Consider the following 12,721-nt stretch of genomic DNA (forward strand, 5'->3'; position numbering starts at 1 on the left):
ATTAGTTTAGATTTTTTTATATAGATTTCATTTCATTTCATTTTCTCTTTGGTTTTCAGTGTGGGTTTTGTAGTTTCAGTTTAGCTGCTATTTGTTTTTTTTGTTTTTTTTACAAATGCTTAGTTTTAATTTAGTTTCAGCTCTAGTATTTTGGTAGGAATGGTATTAGTTAAAGAAGTTCAGAACAGGTATTTTGTATATGTTTGCAACAGATATTGTGTAATACAAACCATAAATCATAATATAATTCATATAAATTTTTCAATACATCCTCAACTTAAAGCTGGGACACTTGCAGATTCTTTCAGATGAAATGCAGCAGCAGACTCAACAGCAATCTGAATTCAGAACATTTAGCTCCAAATAATCCCAAACAGACTCTGGCGTTTTTATGACATGATTTGTACAAATGGCGTTGGCTCTTCCTCACGTGGGCCGAAGAAGCCAATCTACAGGATAGCACCATCTACTGGCATAGTATCGGCCAAATCCGTTCTCTTTTTTATACAACCCTAACCCTAAACAAAAAGACCAAAACTAGAAACATTTTACATCCATATGTCTCATTATCCATGTTAGTTTTACAAATAGACAAGATAGTTTTAGTTTTTTCACAAAGTCTAGTTAGTCAGTGATCTGTGCTTGTAATCTTGAACTTCCAGCCTGGTTAGTATGCGTCTCAACTCCCGGCTCCGCGGCTTTCCAAAGTTACACCGATGGCCTCTGAAGCGCTGGAGGGGGAGCGTGATTAAAACAGACATGGCTCTCTGAACATGATCTGAAGTCCGATATGAAGCATGTCAAGCGAGGAGATGAGGTAGGTGGGGAAACGCTTCACATGTCCGTGATGAAAGACAGAAACAGACAGAGGGACAGACAGAGAGATGGAGGCTGTCGCTCCGTTTCCAACGTGAAGCCTTCACTCGTCTTTCAAAAAGTCCTAGACCTCGCCGCCACCTTTGCCTTTTTTGTAGATGAGAGGAAGCCAGATAGCTGAAAGCAGAATAGTGGATTATTCTTGCTGTAAAGTCACTGCAAGGCTTTTAGCTGTTCTTGTCAACAAATATGCAGAGCAACATTTATCTGAATAGGAATAGGAATAATATGAATAATATGGACATAAAAGGTTACTTGGATTGCAGTGTGTGCTAGATTTATTTTGGCAGACTCTTGAACTGCCATGCAAGTTAAGGCAAATCAAACACTCACTTTTATTTAAAAAAAATAAATAAAAAAAAATAAATAAAAAGCATTCACAAAGCATTCACCTCTGATTCTGCCCATGTCTGGCAGCGCTTCTGTGAAATCTGAGAAGAGAGGGAATAAGGAGTGAGGAGATTTAGAAACCGGCTTATTCTTAGACGCCGGCGCTTGCAAGACAAAAATGAAGAAAACAACAATCATTAGAAGAGCTTGTTACGTGGAAACAGAGGCTCAGTTAAGCGCATGATCCTCACCTAAGTCCCTCTTACCGCACATGTCGGGGGGGGGGGGGGGGGGGGAGAAAACAGAGAATGCGTTAGCGCCGTGTGCCTGCGGTCATCCCAGTAGAATAATAAGGGAAGGGAAGCAGAGTCTATTTAAACAGTATCTCCATGACCTCTCGGCGCACAGCAGCTCTGCGGGGATCTGCAGGATTAACCGCTGCCTCTCAGGTAAGCTGATTCATAATAAATAGGAGCGCGATGCTTTAAAAAAAAAAAAAAAAATGCCCATAACAGCACATTAGTATTGAAATGAGGCAACGCTTTTGTCAGCGGGTGGTTCTGGGTCACGGAGACAAGCGAACGGAAAGCGCCTGAGGGATTCGGGGCGGTTGGTCCCCCCCCCCCCCCTTTTCCCTGCCCAGTCGCCTACATCGGCAGTGTCAATACTGCTAACATGCGGCCTCATTTGCAGCGCAGAGGAAGAGTTTCTCCACAGCGCTGGAAGCCATCCATTCTACCCACAATCCACCCGAACCAAACTTCACATTATGAGCTCCAGCCATGGCCGGCTTTGCTGCATGCGCCGTAAAATTTAAGGGGCCCACACGAATCTACGAGGCCTTTGTGATCCGTACATACCTTAAATCATTCACTTCAATTTACTGTAATGCATTTCTCACCCTTAACTTACTTTTTTTTTAAATACAGGCCGTTACAGCCGGAGCGCGCCGTGTAACTCGTGCAGCGTGTGCCCCCGTTTTCTACGATGAAAAAGTTCTCCGAATTACAAAAGGCGAGTGCACCAAATAATCAGCAGTTCAATAGAGCAGAACATTTGGTCTGCGGGAGGACAGGATATTGGCCTTTTGTCACACACATAATGTGATTTTTACGCACTAGGAAACGTTTTAGTGGCAGCGGCAGGCCCTCTGCTCCGAGCCCAAGTCATATAAGAGCAAAATCACGATCTAAATAAGAATATAGAGGGGGAATATATTTGGATCTGAAACATAACTCGCCCCCTGCCAGCCCTAATTGTCAAGAAACATAATGAATTGAGTGGTTTATTCAGAATCCTATCAAAGGTCTGTTCTCTTGGGTGAATATTGCTCAGTAGGGACTGTTCCTCTATAGAAGGCTATTCAGTGGCAAATAAAAGGCTTCCTTCCTCCTGATGTTCATTTATTTAGGAGCCCATTTTGCTGTGTTCACTCAGATCCAGCGTTCGGAGTAGCCAAACATTTTAGCCATGCGTCAGCAAGTGCAGCCTCTTTTCAGTGAAATCTAAATTTAAACTCGACCGAGGCAAATAATACTTTTACAAACATTTAGTGCTTTTTTAGTTAACACATTCATCCCGAGGAGCATTCAAAGCCCAATTTTTAAAAAGGGTTGAGGAGCATTTTATTGTCTGTTTGCAAGAGCGTTTCATCGCTCTCAAAATCCTCCAGGAAACACTCAGCCACTTCAGTCGCTATTCACAAAGATTTAAGCTCATGTTGCCTTTAGATAAGGACTAAAAAAACACACACCGCTTATGAAGATGTGAAGATGTGTGTTAGAAATGCGTATGTGTGATATGGGAATACATCACGCTCAAAAGTGAAATTAACAATTCATCACAAAACAGAAGAGCGAGTTTCTCAAAACACCGTTTAGGTAAACAAACGCTTCACATGAGCTTCACGTAAACAGAATTTGTAACACCTGAACAAGAGCTTGACAATTGGAATACAATTTAATCTTCATGCCAGTTTCAATTAGGCGTTCTCATGAAACACTTGTGCCATTGGTAACAGCGGTGGAACAGTGTGGCAATTGAACAAGCAAAGATGTGACATTGAAAAAATGGTAATTTGTCAAGAGGATGTTTACTTGACAATTCCTCTCAATAAATTAACACGTCGTTCCAGTGCGATGCCGCAAAGTGCTACATGAAAACCTAATGAAAACTGAGATGAGTATTAAATCGGTATTTATGAACGTCCGATGTAGCTGATGTTAAGCTGTTGCAGAGGCGTTGGTGCGTAGTGTTGCAAAAAATGGTTTATTTCCCATTATCACGTCCAGCCAGCTCCAGCTCCCACCTTGCTGTGCGGCTGACGACGGAACAAGCAACCTTCTACACCGGCTCTGATACGCTATATATCACCAGCTAACCGCAAAAACAAACTGTCCTTGACAGATAATGTCCCATAAAGTTGCTTGAGCTGGCTGATTTTCCTCTCCGCGAGACATTTGTCAGGTTTCTCTGACACCGGGACAATTTCCGCTCCTTGCCCATATATCACGGGGTAAAGGTGACGAGGATTTTCCACGACGGCGGCCTGAAATAATCTTACCGACATGCCAAATCGCGAGCACGACATTCAAGCGTCCAGAAGAAACTTTCAATATGTTAACTTACGGCCCAGTTCGACGCTGACTCGGCGGGTTAAGCCCTCACACGGCAGATGTGACTGAAAGCTGCTCAGTTCGGTTCACAGCCGCCTCACTCACCTGCATCGGGCAGCCTGGCATTAGCTCATGATGCCCGCTGCGGTAGCTGTCACTACAGCTGAATGTCTCCGCATCAGAATGCCATTTTCTCCGCTACGTTCCCCCGGACCCCCCCCCCCCCCCCGCCGCTCGGTCCGCAGCGCCAATTTAGCTGTCAACCTCTGACATTTACCAGCTTTTCCCCGACCCCGGCTCCCCCGCAACACCTTTTCCACTATATAGGAGGAGGGAGCGGTAAAAGTTCACAGCGGCTTCAAAAGGGTTTATGGATGATGATGCTCCGGTTTCCCGTTTTATCTGTCTCGGCTGTGAGGGTTTGGTAATGAGAGCTGCAGATAGGAGCAGCAGCCGGCGTGTTGGAGGAAGTGGCGTGTTGAAAAATTCGCTGTTTTGGCTCTCGCTCGCTGTATGCTGAGCAGGAGTGTTTGTGCTGCCCCTTGCAAAACAGCAAACATTAAAAACATATACAAAGTAACTTGGCACTATCTCAAACGTGTCATTCCTCAAGTCCCCCCCCCCCCCCCTCTCCCTCCTGCCCCGTCTCTCTCTCTCCTACTTACTCTCTAATACAGCAAAAACGACAAGGATATTTGCTGTTAATGCGTGGTTAACTCCAAGGACTCCCTTATGTAATCAACACATGAATATGAAAACAAGTGGGAATGGAATTTGGAGGACCAAAGGCATGTAAATTACAGATATCTTGAAAGAGAATGCAGTATAGAGGATCTCTGTGTGTTAAATCCTCTCTCGCTGCCACTCGCTTCTTTGGTAACATGAAGCGTCGTCTTAGATCTATTTCTCATCATGTCCTCCCTCTGACTTCCTTGAGGAGTGCTTATTGTTCCGAAGTGATTGGGCCTTAAAGGAACAGACTCCGTATATGACTGTGTGTTTATTTGTGTGTGTGTGTAGAGGGAGAGAGAGAGAGAGAGAGAGAGAGAGAGAGAGAGAGAGAGAGGGGAAGCGTTTCTGCATTTGGAAGGCCCCATCTCCAGATCTAGAACCAATTTCTATGCAAATGCTACGACCTGTTTTGGAAGAAGCTGGCATTGTTAGGTGTGGGCATGGCGGAGTTGGCTTAAGGTCCCGGCGCATAAAGCATCGCGCCCGCTCATATTTTTTTTCCGGGGAGGGGGGGGGAAACGCCCTGACAACGGACTGACAAACCCTCCGTGTTGTGATGCATTTTAGTACAGCGGCGTGCGACTCGAGGGCGATACTTTACGCTGCTGTGACAAACAGCTCTAGGGGAGAATCACACCTTGCGGGGGAGGGAGGGGGAGGGGGGGGGGGGTGGCAAACTAATCGCGGGAACCCGGGGGGAAATGTTCCTCTTAGCCAATGGGGCAGAAACCCGAGCGCTCATATTTCTCAGCCGGTGTGCGGAAGCCCCGGAGCGTCATTCAGGTAACAAATAACGCGGCGTCCGGCGACACCTTTCATCGAGCGCTACGGGGGACGGGGGACGGGGGGGGAGGGGGGAAGAGGAACCTGTTAATGGTCGTCAGCCATGATGGTTCGCTATTGTGTGCTGCTGTCCATAAAAATACTTCAGAGCGTTTGAAAGCGGGGTGCGAGCGGGAACTCAATTTCAACGCCGCCGTCATTCCTCGGCGGCATCAGCCATGAAAAGCGGGAGAAGAGAAGGAACTTCAGCGTTTTCAAAAGAATATATAAATAGATAGCAAAGGATTTGCTCGCAGATTTGTTGCCGCACATTTTCATCCTCTCGCTCTCCTTTACTCTCACTCACACACACACACACACACACACACACACACACACACACACACACACACACACAGGGGGAACTTTGTGTGACTACAGAGAAGTGTGATGACCCCTATTTCACTTATGTGTTCCTGGATGAGTTCAGACACTGAAGGGAGTGTAAGCAATCTCGCCTGCAGCACTGGCAATGCGCTGCCCTGCATTCGTTATGTGCGCCTCTGATTTAAGTAGAGACTACCTCCATCCTCTGTGGGGAAAGGCCATATCACACTTTCAATAAAATATTCCTTATCGCTACGCCAACATGCCTATAAGAAAAGTTTTGTACACTTGCCATCGCGGCGAGCGGAGGAGCCAACTCCTCCAGTTAATTACGTGCTCAGATGGGCTGCCTGACACATGGTAGATCAGTGGTACTCAAAGTCCCGCTCAGGGGCCACTTGCAGCCCATGAAAGACTTCTGAGTGGCCCTTGAACATTTTCCAGGAAGAAAAATATTCTATTCTGGACGGCTGAACCACCTCTACGTTCGAGAATATGGCGGGTCCATAATTAATGTTTAATAACTTCATCCACAGTTCCAATGTTTTCATTACACTCTCCTGAAAGAAGGCCAGTTTTAAAGTAATAATCCACTACATTTTCATATTAATACATGTCTGTTTTGCTACTCTCTAAAATTGATTAATATAACACAAAAGTGATTCAGCCTATATCCAGTTTATGAAATTAAAAGCTTTCATGAACTGATTTTCTGTTCTTTCCTGGGAAAAATCCTCTGCTGCACAACAAGTGATGTGTTTTATGTTTCTGGCAGCAGCAACAGCAATTTGTTTGGAATCAATAGAAAAAGAACTGGGTAGTTAGCATGAGCAGCTATAACCACCATGGCTAAACAGACAAAGAAGAGAGCGCCACCTACAGAAAGTCAAACTTCATCAACAGGAAAGCCAAGGAAAAAGACGCCACAGTCCCGCCCCCACACTGTTTGATTGACAGGTGAAAGTGCAGTGCAAAAACACCACAGCACCAAAAAAAATCAGATTTTGTGGATTACCACTTTAATGTAATCTATAAAATCAGATTAAGCCTAAAAGTGATATGTATGTCATGAAATTATAAGCCTTCATTTCCTTTTTAGATAAAATCAAAGCATGATATTATGCAAATTATTAAAGCAACCATTTGCGCAGCGGTAGTGGCATGCCTGAATGAACAATACTCCATTTAATATAAACATAAAAATAAAGCATGAAACGCACTTTGACACTTTGGGTATGAATTTCATACACAAAATTTGACTTGGTCCGCGAAAAGCAGATTGGATTAAAAACCCTGCAACAGCAAAATAACAGAGAAGAGGATGAGAAAAGTCATACCAAAGGCTGCCACTGCATATAACATGTAAAAAAAAAATTTGAAAACTCGAACCTTAAGATGTTATTTTCAGTCAGAAATAACTGTCAATTGTTTAGGATTCATGAATTATAAACTGGAGTTCATGTAAAGTATTATTGAATTTTATCATCTGGTCCTAGATCTGTCTTTTTCAAAAAATGTGTTACTTTAGTTATAAAAACCCCTTTTAACTCTTATTTTATTTATTTTCCTTGCACTGTGGTTACAGGCATATTATCAGGGGACTCCGGCTCTGACCTTTGACCTCCTTACTAATTGTCTCTTGTAATGTTAGTGATCAACAAATCAAAGCTTATTCTACTGTTGCACTCTGGATAAGAATGTCAGCTACTTGCTTAAAATGTAAATATGTATGTTTAGACAATTTGTACAAAGTAGAGATAGATGTAAAAGAAACACAAGTCAATAAACAGATACAATGCAAATGTAACAAAGCTATTAACCTTCATCATCTGACAACACACTTGTATTCCCCACTGAATCCAGCATGGTAGAAAAAGTAAAGCACTATATATTTGGACAATTCATTTCCAAAATGCTGCGTGTCAGCTTAATTAAAAAAGAAATGACCAGATGATCATTCAATATCTCTTAAATACAGAAGATCCAGTTGGTGAAAGTGTTTTTTCAGTTACCCATTATCCTTTTAAAAGTGCTATAATTTGGTTTAATCTGCTCCCGCCAGTCATTTTATAAGAGTTCATGTCAGGTTTTTTTTTTTTTTTTTTTTTTTTTAAATGGTAGATATCTCACTTCGCCAAAAGCGAAACTCTCCATTCATTCTGCCTTTCAGAAATTCAAGAAACTCATGGGTGTCTTCTATCTGCGGCTCAAGATCACACCGTGCCGCTGATGGCTGTTTCTGAACCACTCAGCTGCTGTTAACCTCATTTCATTCTCAGGATTAATAAGCATCAGAAGAGTGAAGCCTCTCAGGGTGCTGCTGAGATCTTTGGCTCAGTGGAAGATTGCTCTGCTCTCTTGTGTTGCTTTCCTTTCTACTCACTGGGCTCCTCATTACCGCTGTGCAGGACCAAGCAGGGGAGGTTTCAGCTGGAATACCCACCTACAGACATTTCAAAACTCTCCGCATCGACTCTGTCATTATGTGGAAGTCATTTAAATTAAAGGGGCATATGAGTTTTATCTAGGAGACCTCTGTCAGCTACAAAGGAATTGCAGCAGAATCACAGGTTTCTCACACAGCTTAGGGTGGTGGTTAAACAATAAGGTCACACAAGTAATTAGAGCTGAGATTCAACAGGAACGTCTAGTGAAGAGGAAATCTATCACAATGCAAAATGCTGTAATAAATGCTGTGAGAACGAGGCTTTTTAGCCTTTGTAGCTGAAATGTCTCGACCTAAAACGTCCTCCATCACTGAGTAGTTGTAAATGCGAGTAGGTAGGAGAGGATTGACAGTGTCTTTTTTTTTTTTTTGCTTTTGTTTTGATTTATTTGATAGCTGACAGTGGAGAGTGACAGGATAGAGAGTGTCTTGAAATGTCAACGGACGGGAGTTTTTGTTCCAAAACAGAGTAAGAATGTGCCAGAAAGTGAGCTTTGACAGCCGGAGTAATCGTTTATTCGTCATAGGTAATGATCAATAATCCTATCAACCCCACTGCAGGTACTATATTATGGTCATTTTGTGATATGGGGCGGTAAAAAAGCGTATTGCACCTTTAAATTTTAACAGAATCAAATGTGTTTGAGCGCAGATCATTGATATGTGCCCGCACTGGGAACATCACACACACACTTGACCTTGGTGCATGTCCATAAAAAGAGAAATGTGGTAGCAGGGAGGCCTATAGTGGGCAGAGAGACCTTCCTTTATCGGAAAGGTCATGAGTTCTGTCCCAGCCAATGGCCAATGTGTCTCCACCAAGACCATTTATCCTCTGGAAATGTCCTTGAGCAAGACACCGAGCCTCTTCCTGCTCGCTGTCACATTTACATCATTTTAAGTGTCGGCTAAACGTCTTAAGCGGAAAAACAATAAATAACACTATTTTCTCCAATAACATGTGAATCAGCTTGATATCTATGATGGATTATTGTTAGCTTCCACTCCAGTATTAGAGATTCTTGTGTTATTTTTTATTTTACAGGTATTCTTTAGGATCCACACTTATGGCATCAATGTGGAACCTAAACAATGTGTGTGTGTGTGAGCATCTACAACAAGTGTAGCCTCCATTAGATGCATCAACCCATTGTTGCAGATACCAGATAGGAGCGTTATCTGCTTGTCTGATCCAAGTATTCATCAAATGTCAGCCTCTTTTTCAGAATACGATCAGTCCCTGTCTGAGTAATGTGGGAAGACAAATTCCAATATTTGTCCTGAAGCTACTGGCCGATGCAGCATCAACTGACCCATTTCCATCTGCCGGCTGTAGTGATTAATTCATTTCAAAGTGAGAAAACGACAGTGGAAACACTGCAAAAACTGACAAACTTGTTCAGTTATTTTATCTTGTATCCAGACTTATCATGCTCATTTTAAGATTTTTTTTAGTGAAATCATCTTGCAAGTTTCAACAATTTTTTTATTTTTTTTTCAGGACTATGTAACTTGTTTCAGGACATTTACTTGGTAAAAGTGAAACTGTCTTGGAGAAAGTTTCTTGTTTCAATATTTTCTTCATTGTTTTATGATGATTTCTTGAAAGAAGTCATATTGGCATGAATCAAGTGAAATGTATTGAAAGCAGCAAGATTACCTGCCAGTGCAGTGAGATAATTTGACTAAAAATATCATGAAATAAGCTTGATAGGTCTGGAAACAAGTTAAAATCACTGGACAGCTTGACATTTTTTGCAGTGAAATAACTTTACAACCTTAAGAGTTTATAAGTGCCATAACATTTTTCATCGGTTTGATCAGAAGTATTTACCGGAGGACTAAGAGCCAATGTTGTAAATACAGAAATGCATTCACATGTGTCAGCAGATATGAAAGCGCCCACGCAGCATCATACAAATTTTTTCAAAAAGGAGATCACAAAACAGGGGCGAGGGGGTGGCAGCCGAAAATTCAGAGTGTCTTGACATGTGACATAAATTACGACACCCAAATCATCGCTGAAGGGGATGAAAGTGCAGCCGCACGCTAAGTGTCAACAGAAGAAGAGTGCGAAACCCTCCGAGCCGCGGCCTTAAGAGTTTTTCCCGCTCTCGCTACTGTAAGCTACTTAGCCAAGTTGTCTGAATGAAATCAGTAATTCATTTTTCTGAGTCGCGATCCCTTGAGACACATACAGTGAGAGAGAGAGAGAAAGAGAGAGAGAGAGAGAGAGAGAAAGGGAGAGAGAGATGGACAGAGAGAGAAATGGTGACGGAGCAGAGCAAAGAGGATAAAAATTGTTTATGATCCCCCTTTGTGCGAGGTCACATTTTTAATTAGCTCCCGGCTCAGGAGGATTTGAGTCAAGGTCCCCAGTTGCGCGTAAATTGTTTTATTTGGAGTCTCAGCAGGAACCTTGTCTCTCCTCGTAGCTTTTCCAGCTGTTGACATTCTATAAAAAAGACGCAACGTCAGAGGGCCCCGGCCGCCGCTCCCCCCCCCCCGGTTGCCCCCGGGCCCCCGAGGGCCCCCGTCACACGGTGAGACGCAAAAAGCGCCGCGGCACAACGGCGCCAGCGGGGGGAACGAGGCTGGACACTGGCCACGCTTCAGATTAAACACCATAATTATTAATCCTGAAGCCTCTAATAGAATAGAATAATGTGCCGGTTGCCAAGAGACCGCGCTGTGCTTTCTAAATGCGGCGGCTTCCTGAGACAGAGAAGAATGAGGCTTAGTCGCCATGAGCAGCGAGGAGAGGAAACACAGGAGGATATGTGGAGGGCTTTGTTCCAAACACACAATATATCCATCCATTCCTGGAAAAAAGTTGCTTGAAATTCACTCCTGAATCACCAAACTGCGTGATTCTATTCTTCTATTCTTGTAAAAATGTTGCTGTGTGGTAGGCAAAGGTCTTAAACAGCTAATATAATAAGTTTCATGGTTTAGTTGAGTTCAACTTTCGTGTCAGCGTTTTTATCTTAATTTAGAACAGAAATGATTTTTTTCCCTCCTCCCCATTATTCTCTGTGAGACGATGTGCCTTATCATCTGTCTATACTGATGAAGTCCACACAATACCTAGAAGAAATGAGAAAACTGCAGGCCGTGCATACATTTTGTTGTATAGGTGAATGAAAAAGTGGATTCTAGTGGACTTTTTCTGTTCGGCTTGAGAAAAACGGCAATTTCTATACCTTGATACCTGAGTTTGCTTAGAAATGTGTTGGTTATAGGCTACACACACATACTGCAACATGATATATGGACGTGTCTTGTAAACCCATGTAGGCCGGACCAGCATGGGAGTGCATGAAATTGAAATAAAATCAATCAAATGACATACATACATAGGAAAATATCAGCCAGTGCAGGGTTCTGTTTGCGCTGGGCAAATTCTACCAAGAGCTGCTGGTGTGAAAAAGAGATAAAGTTGTTAGAGAGCTACCAGAGAAACTACTGTATGTCTGTATCAGTCTTGAATTGGTGCTGGGAATTGGTGGATGGCTGGTTGATGGGACTCGGGTTGCTTGTTAAATGACGTCTGATGGGATTAGATCTGTATTTTGCATCGATACATCACTCTCTTAACAGGAGCCACTCACCAGGAACTCAGGTGTCCCTATGAAGATTTTTGATCAAAGTGCTTAATGAAGACACTGTCAAAAAAGGAACAGATTTAAGCCAATGTACTTTTAGGTTTTTACACGTTCAACAAACCTATCGATTTCCCTCTGACCGGCAACAGGCGTCTCCACACAGGTTTTGATTAACGCACCGCAGCATGGCCTTTGCTTTCCCTCAGCACCCCTCCCCGAACAACAATAAATCTCTCCAATCAGCCCGGTTTGCTGCGTGTGTCCCGACACTCCCTCTGGAAAGCCTCCAATCAGTTTTGCATGATTTGAAAGTGTAGGACTGGTACTAGGTGACAATCACTGATTCACAGGGCATCAGCGATTGTTGTGACTCTTCTCATCGCGGGAAATTATTCGCCACTTTCAATCAAGGCAAACCCCTTTAACTTCACAATATTTGGCTGAAAAACAGCACAAGGCACATCGTTGTCGCCCCGAAACAGGCATACAGCACATTTTAAAACAAATTTACAAAGCTAATGTTAAAAGTAATCATCTTTGACATTTTCATATGAATACATTTCCATTTTGTATCACTGATTGATATAACACATAGTGATTCAACCTATACCCAGCTAGTTAGGGTAGTTAGCATGAGCAGCGATAGCCACCGTGGCTGAACAGACACAGAAAAGAGGGGAGGAAAAGGAAAAAGAAAAACAAGAATCTCTCACAACAGTCAATTTTCTGTACATCTCGGTGTGAAAGAATATGCACTGGAGGTGCTACTCTGCTTTTGTTTACCGCATGACGACGTGACGCTCGGAGATTAGGCAGGGGCGAAGTTTGCACAGTGCGGCTGTAGGTAATACACATCTCAGCCGGGACGCCCCGAGTCACTCACCCCTGCACAAAGCATGGAGAGGTTGTTGACACCGCGGCGCTCCGACGATCCAACATGGGGCAGCCCACGCTCCGCCAGGCGCCGG

Source organism: Centroberyx affinis, unplaced genomic scaffold (assembly GCF_046629955.1).
Source record: "Centroberyx affinis isolate AG114_WGS23_722 - 3 ecotype Tasmania unplaced genomic scaffold, CSIRO-AGI_Caff_v1 ptg002185l_1, whole genome shotgun sequence".
NCBI classification, from domain to species: Eukaryota; Metazoa; Chordata; class Actinopteri; order Beryciformes; family Berycidae; genus Centroberyx; species Centroberyx affinis.